The sequence below is a fragment of the Vipera berus genome, assembly GCF_964194415.1.
Source record: "Vipera berus genome assembly, chromosome: 1".
NCBI classification, from domain to species: domain Eukaryota; kingdom Metazoa; phylum Chordata; class Lepidosauria; order Squamata; family Viperidae; genus Vipera; species Vipera berus.
In genome coordinates this window covers 122,301,693-122,309,791 of record NC_138202.1, presented here as the reverse complement: position 1 = coordinate 122,309,791, position 8,099 = coordinate 122,301,693, and positions in this window count along the sequence as shown.

Below are 8,099 nucleotides of genomic sequence, written 5' to 3'. Positions count from 1 at the left end.
CCAAGCCAGATGAAACTGGAAGAAGACCAGACTGAACTGACGACAAATATACTAAAGCAAAGATGGAGATTTGAACTATTAGGGCAACAATTCAATGATTACAAAGGGGCCAGTTCCTTTGAAAAATTCACAACTAGATGGTCTACCTTAATTCAAATAACATGTGTAGGAATGAAGGGAGATCCACTTGAGGATTTAAAAGCACTGGTATGGAAGCCTGCTTGACGCAAAAAGAAAGCCAGAGTTAGACTTAAAAAATGGGAATTTTTTTTGGGTTCATAATGGAAGAGCCTAAAACTTCACTTAATGGGCTAAAGGGAGACTTTAAAAGATATTAACTGATTTAATATTTAGGACTTAGATTTAGAAGGGAAATGAAAATTAGCTATTATTAGAATATAGTTTTGAATTATGGATTGAGACATTAAATGATACCTTATTAGTAAGTGATGAGGTACTAGGATGAGAAATAGAATACATCTGTGAAATAAAATAAGAATGTATTTAAGTAAGCAATATGTGTATTATAGATATGACAGCTATTATGTAATGAAATAAGGGAAATTTGGGTTACCCGAAATCTAATTATTATGGACCTTAAAGGCCAAATTGAAACACCGTAATTGAAATTAGGTAAAATTTAAAAACAGGACATGGATATGTATAAGTAAAAATATACTGATGAATATTTTAATTGATCGTGTTATAATTAGAAATGTATTAACTTGAATGTGATTTAGTAATTAAGGGAAATAGAGAAGGAATTTTTGATGATGTAATCTGAGACATGTACAAAAGATCTTGTTATTGGACTATTGATTACCCAATCACCACGCTGCTTCCTAAATATTTGGATGTAAAACTGGAAAATTAATAAAACTTGTTTAAGAGGAAAACATCAACGATGCCATCATTTTCATTGTTACGGTGATTAAGGAACATTACCATGAACTCGTAACACAGGTTATTGTTCACAAAACCTGCTGAAATAAACAGAAGTTTCAGGAAGGTTTTTGGGGGAAAAGTCAAAGTGTGTTTATTTCCATAAGGTAATGTGCTGTAACATCTTCAGTATTGTTTATGAGGTAAAAAAAAGTAAATGGCTTTCCTGTTTCTAAGTATTTGATTCCTGCTTTCATATTCTGCCAGTCACGGTTTATCTATAACGTATTATATTTATGACTTTTGAAAGAAAGGTACTCAGTAATATGACCATGATTCCCAGGTGATCACATCAGCTCCAACATTTAAATTCTAACTATAGCTCCATTCACATATAACAAAGATGGGCTTTTTTAAAAAAAAACTAGTCATCTGAATATACCACAAAGTTCTGACTTAACAGATAAAATAAACGATGACAGATAAATTCAATTTTACATATCATGCTAAGCCAACTCACATGATGGCTTAACATTTTGGTCAAGCCTAAAGGTCCTACCCTTGGCTAACCAGTCAATATTTCCTCTACAAAGTTGTTATGACACAGTTTAGATATAGCACGTATGAGTGCAGTCTTCGTTCATGTTCTAAAAGATAAATGCATATATTCAAGCAATTTTAATCCTCCAATCCATTCTCACTATGCCTAACGAATAGGTGATTTGAAAAATCAGACATATCCCCCAAACCACGTCCATATTGCATGAGAAGGTTCTACATGCTGTTAATTGTTAGTTGACATTTTGATAATCAAAGCAGTACCAAAATGGTGTTAATTATTCAGAAAACTGTACTGTTGGCTAATGTATCTTCTTTAAACTGATTAATCATCTCTTGGTTTTCCATTTGTTTGCAGTTAAAGAAAAACTGATTCTCAGATTAACAATGACAGCCTGGATGTTCCTTCTCTGTGGATGCCTCCTAATCATGCAATGGCATGCAGCCCCTTGTACCATGCGCCAAGAAAGGCAGAAGAAGGAAGGCATAAACAAAGCTAAGTTCCATTCTCACAATTGCAGCCATCAATATTATGCAGCTAATGGAGATTAGCTTTTGTATTTTCCCTTTCGGAGCTTCATTTTACCTGGTAATTTTTTTAGATGCTATAAATTAAATTTGTTGAAGAGATTCATCACAGCATATGCACTGAAAGAAAGATACATACTTATATAGAGGAGTGTCTTCATATCCATTTCCGTGTAAAACTGCTGCCATTCAAGGTCTTTCAACAAACATGGAGGTCTTTCAACAAACAACAAACATTCAACAAATCTTCAACACATAAAATACTGGTATGTAAGGTTATTGTAGTCAAATCTTTTTTCACAAAATAGTGTATTCCCTCATTTCAGGAATCTTATCCCCATCAAAATTCAGCTTTTAAGTTATTGCTGGAAAGAGCAACCTTTGATCTCACAATAGGCTTCAATAACTATCCCAATCAAATTGCTTTTTATGTCAATACAACTGTTAACACTAACATTCCAGAACACTAAGTTCTCTACTGGTTGCATACTGGAGTGGGCTACATATCTTGACCTCTTCCAAAAGAGCCACTGAATAGCTTGGTACATCACCCAGTAGAAGTCCCTTAAACCTCCTATTCCAAACCAATCAAGGTTTATTGGCCATCAGCCAAAAAGTCTGCACATTTGAGAATAGTATGACTACAAGACTACAGGAATCAGACTGGAAGAGGAATATAGGAAAAGTCGCTGTATAGAATATCTGAAAACAGATTTTCAAAATGACAGATTTTTAAGAGTGATATGGAAATTGATACAAAAATGGTTTTCCATATGAAATCACCTGAAGTCTTAATAACTAAAGGGGCTATACAAGTAATACATCAGAAGAGCAATTGGGAATGTCTTCCTATTACAAAAGAGACATGCTAAAAATACTGAAGCTGTTCCTGAAAGGAGACAAAGAGAAAGTGATCAGAAATCAACTAGTGGGACATTTGGCGGGATCAAAGATTAAGTGTTTTAAAAGTAAATGAAAGGAATATAAAGCCAATTTATTTGACCAGGATTAAAATATATATGTTGAGGTTTCTTGTAGCTCTTAATTGATTTTTGTTTAACCAGGACTGAATGCTGAAGCTTTAAAACTTGTTTACAAATGATGAAAAAATTATTTTGCTTTATTTCTCAGAGAAAATGAGAATTTGGAATACAAAATAGATTGGATTAAAGTTAAAATACGTTAGTATTTCTAGTAACTCTTAATAAATCTTTTCTTGATTAAGACTGAATGATGAGCTTTACAATTTGGTTACTGATTAAGGGGTAAAACACAGAAAGATTTCTTTTATTGTTCCTATTCTCTGGAAGAGGGAAGAGTCATCTTTTATTTTTGTACCTTTTTTCCTTCTTTACTTTTTTATATTTTACCTAAATTTTATCTTTGGATTTGTAAACTTTATTATAAAAAACTTCTGAAAACCTGTTTTCCGTTTTATACACATTGTACTGAAAATGTAGATTTGCAATGGGTGTCAAAAAAGAAAATGAGAATTAAATAAAAATTAGGCAGTGAGTGGATTAAAAACAGGCATTGAATATGAACAAAAAGACTATCCATAAGAGGGAGATCACTTTCTTCAGGAAGCTGAAGGTAGGAACCTGAAAATACTCCCAAGCTCTATTCGCAAACTTGGAAAGTATTAAATAACTGAACAATTTATTAAGATATAGTAGTAATGCAAGAAGGGGGTGATTGTAATTGGTGGAGGGAAGTTGTCTTTTTTTACATTTTGATTTTTTTTAAGGAAATTACTGGTTACTTTTTAAATGTTTTGGTAGTAATAGAACTGTGTGGGTAAAATTAACTCTTCTAAAGATATCAGCTAGTAACTGTTAATATTAATTATTAATATTTTTATCACATTCCCCCCTTTTGTGTGTGTGCGTGTATGCAAATTGTAGCAAAAACAGAGATGTCCCTAACCCTGATTGCTCAAACATTTTAGAAAGCAGTTATAAGAGTTAGAGCTGTGGACTCCGTACACAAGACTTTTGTTTGATTAATGCCAAACAGAAGCAGAAGTTAAAAGGCTGGAAGAAACAGCTCTTTTAAAGTGTGTACTCAATGGTACATTCTCCTAGATCCCAAAGATACCACTTGTTCTTAATACTTCCTGCTCACATGACAGACTAACAAACAGCACTGACTGCTGACTTAGACATATTGTTACAACATACAGTAATACAGATAAAAGCATTGTGACTGAAACTTATGACCAAGGAGTACAATTACCACTCATAACCACACCTCTCTGCTCTCCTTCATTACTATTCCTTTGACAGTTCTGTTGAAAACTTAGGGAGAATGGCATTTATTTTTGCCATTACCACTCCTCTGGGCCCTCCTGTTCAAATCCTTTCCAAAATTTTGTTGTAAATTTCAACCTTCTTTAGAGAAGTAAGTACTTCAATTTAGTTGCACTTGCTTTCAAATTCATCCAAATCAGGCTGCTTTAATTTGGGATTCACAAAATCTGAGGATACCTCTACTTACCAGGTTCTTCTATCTTTGTAAAGATCCTTCACTAAAATGATATACACAATTCCATTGCTACCAAAAAACCCATTCTTTACAATGCCACATGTTGGCCCTTCTATCACTATGACAGCATATAAATTCTTCTATCATTTTGGCACGTCTACCTGTTTATGTAAAAGGAAAAGCTAAAAGGAAAGTAGTCCTCAACTTATAACCATTTGTTTAAGAACAGTTCAAAGGTCCTCGAAGTTGCAACTGTCACACCACCCATGCAGTCACATGACTGCAATGTGGGCACTTGGCAACCAACTTGCATTTATGATGGTTGCAACCACCTGTAGTCACACAATCACAATTTTTGATCTTCCCAGACGGCGTCTGAGAAGCAAAATCAATGGGGGAACCTGGTTTTCATTAACAACTGTGTGATTCACCTAACCACCACAGGAAAAATGGCTATAAATCAAGTTCAGACACGTGAACATTCACTTAATGAATGCATCATTTAGTGACCAAATTTCTACTCCCAACTGTAGTCATAAGAATTCTCTGTATTACATTGAGGTTAATCAAGTACGTTCAATGAGAAGCATCTCAAAAGCAAACTTTATGGAGGACTGAACTGCACCCCAAAATTAACACCACAATAAAAATACATTGATTACTTCTATTCCCATCATTCATTTACACACTAACAGGTACTGTTTCTCTTCTCATATCTGACTATGCATTGACTTGATCTAAAAATGATCTACAGGTAGTCTTGGGGTTACGATCACGATTGGGACCAGAATCTGCATGGCTCTGCAAGGCAATTCTTAAGTGAGTTGTGCCTGATTTTACCTTCTTGGCCATGGACGTTAAGTGAATCCCATGGTCTTTAAGCAAATCCACTTCCACTATTGACTCTGCTTTTCTGAAGCCTGCTGAGAAAGTCACAAATGGCGATCACATGACCCTAGGACACTGCAACCATCAGAAATATATGCTGGCTGCCAAACACCCAAATTTTGATCACATGACTGTGGGAATGCAGTGACAATCATAAGTGTGAGTCCTCACACATTGGCCATTTTTTTCAGTGCCACTGCAACTTTGATCAATTGCCAAATGGATTATAAAATGGTTGAGTACTTAATACAATTAAACCAAACCTAGCAAGCCAAATTGTGGCTGTGGATTCAATAATTTTTAGAGATACCAGAAAATAAATTTTGCTGCTAATTTTAAATCGTGGGGTGCTTTTTAGTATTAATGAAAGGCAACACCTTTTTTCCTTTTTTTGGTACCTTCTAGTCTGTTCTGACTCTTAGCAACTGCCAGGAACAGTCCCTCCAGTTTTCCTAGCAATGTTTTCGGAAGATGTTTGTCCTCACTTTCTTCCTAGGACTGAGAGAGAGTGACTGGTCCAAGATCACCCAGCTAAATTTGTGCCTAAGGCAGGATTAGAATTTACAGTCCTCAAATCTCCAGCCTAGCACTGTAACCACAACACCAAACTAGCTCTAAAATATCACTAAAGACAATACAGTGCCAATGTATTAAGAATTAATCTTCAATTGCTTGATAAGGCTGAGATTCTACTACAGAAAATAGAAAAAACATTAAAGATTATAGTTTGAATATTCCTATGAAGCAGATAATGAAATCAGACAACAAAAAATGTTAATTTGGAAATATTGGTTAAAGTAGCAGTTTCTGACTTTCTTCAGGCCTATAAAAACCAGACATTTCAATTTCTTGTTATGGTTTCCATTAATGTACAAATCATAATGTGAAAACTAAATTGCTTCCTGGTACTACTGTAAAATAAATAGAAAGTTGTAAACATTTAACGTTCTAACTTGCCTTGACATCTATAAATCGAAAGAGTTAAAAAGAGTTAACACTATGAATTTTCTTCTAGTAAAATGAAGGGCATCTGTAAACACCAAAACTCATCTCTTTTTTTTATTTCTGTAAACCTTCTGCCTGTATGCTACCTTTTTAATAACATGAGCTACAGTGGTGGCCTTAGGCCAGGCATGTCAAACTTGCGACGTCACGGAACTTTTTCCCATTGCCGAAAATGGGATGGGCGCGGTTTCTCCATGATGCTCCGGCCTGCGGGCCGGCAGTTTGACAACCCTGCCTTAGGCAGTAACAACATTTACTGTAACAGCTGGAGATGTAATAAGTGAATGCTTGGGAGCATATCTTTTCAGTAGACACTCCCAAGTATGAAATCTTTTCCTCAGAGAGGCCATCTGCCATCTATTACTTTTAGCTATTATCTTAATGTGCTGCCTTGGAAGCAGTTGCATATGACAGGAAAGACATCTTAATACTATAAATCAATTCACAAACACACTGCATTTCTCCCTAATTGAAATTTCTAAGCTCAGGAATATGCTACTAAAGACCAACTGCACAGAATTGAATCAGAAGAGCAGTGTTACCTTAATACCTGTTTAGAGACTCCTCAGATAATAAACATGTAATAAGAAATAAAATTTGAACTTGAGACCTAATCAAATCAGTGTTCTTATTTTCTTATTTTCCTTCTGAAAATATTACATATTGAATCCACTTTGATTATGGAGATTTTTGATTAAGTGGAGTCTTCTTTTAATGGCAGTCAGAGAAAATGGGTTTTGCCAAATCCTCTTTAATTCCGTACTCACCATTCACTTGCTCCAGATCTGAAGCATCTCTCAGAATATGGGAGGTAATATGAGGATGCTTTTATTCCAGGGCAGGGGTAGGCAACCTCGGCTCTTTTATGACTCGTGGACTTCAACTCCCAGAATTCCTGAGCCAGCTGGCTCAGGAATTCTGGGAGTTGAAGTCCACGAGTCATAAAAGAGCCGAGGTTGCCTACCCGTTCCAGGGTAACCTGATTCTGTTCCTTTCATAAGGCTTAGTTTCCAGATCTTAACCATCCTGGTCATCTTCCTATAAACATTCTCTAATTTGACAAAGTTCTTTAAATATGATGTCCATAACTGGACTAATTATGCCAAACCCAACTGGACTACTAAAAAGCAGAGGGGAATAATACTCCATGTGATTTTGATACTATGTTTCTGTCAACCTAACTTAGAATTGCATTAACATTTGTAATTCTTAATATATTAGGCACCTTCCTTTTTGAGTTATGCCTCCAAATGAAACATTGCAGCCATTATCAAATAAAAATGTCTGCATCAATGACAAAAAGATTATTAAGAACAAAGTAATGACCAAGAAAATAACGACAGAAAGTTGAGCTTGGACTTATGGAAGTACTTAGGCAAGTCATTCATTTCGGCAGCTTTATTTCACCATGAGTAAAAAAGAACATCAGTAGTCGTGTCTATTATGACAAATGACCAAGACTTGAAATAATTACAATAATCCCCATGGATAGGAATATGCCTATAAAATTTAATATCACCTATTGAAATGATAGAATTAAAAGGTCTCATGGATACAATGCTTGCTTGTACAATCATTCCAACTATATCTTTCTCACACCTATTGTATGAACTAGCTTGCCTACCCACGTGCCTTGCACAAGAGGACTCATCTTTTGTGATTGGTAATCACATATCCCTGATGCAAAGGGTAGCAAAATAATTATCCAAAAGTGGGGGGAGGGGCGATTTATTTTTGACACTTTTTGAGGGCAA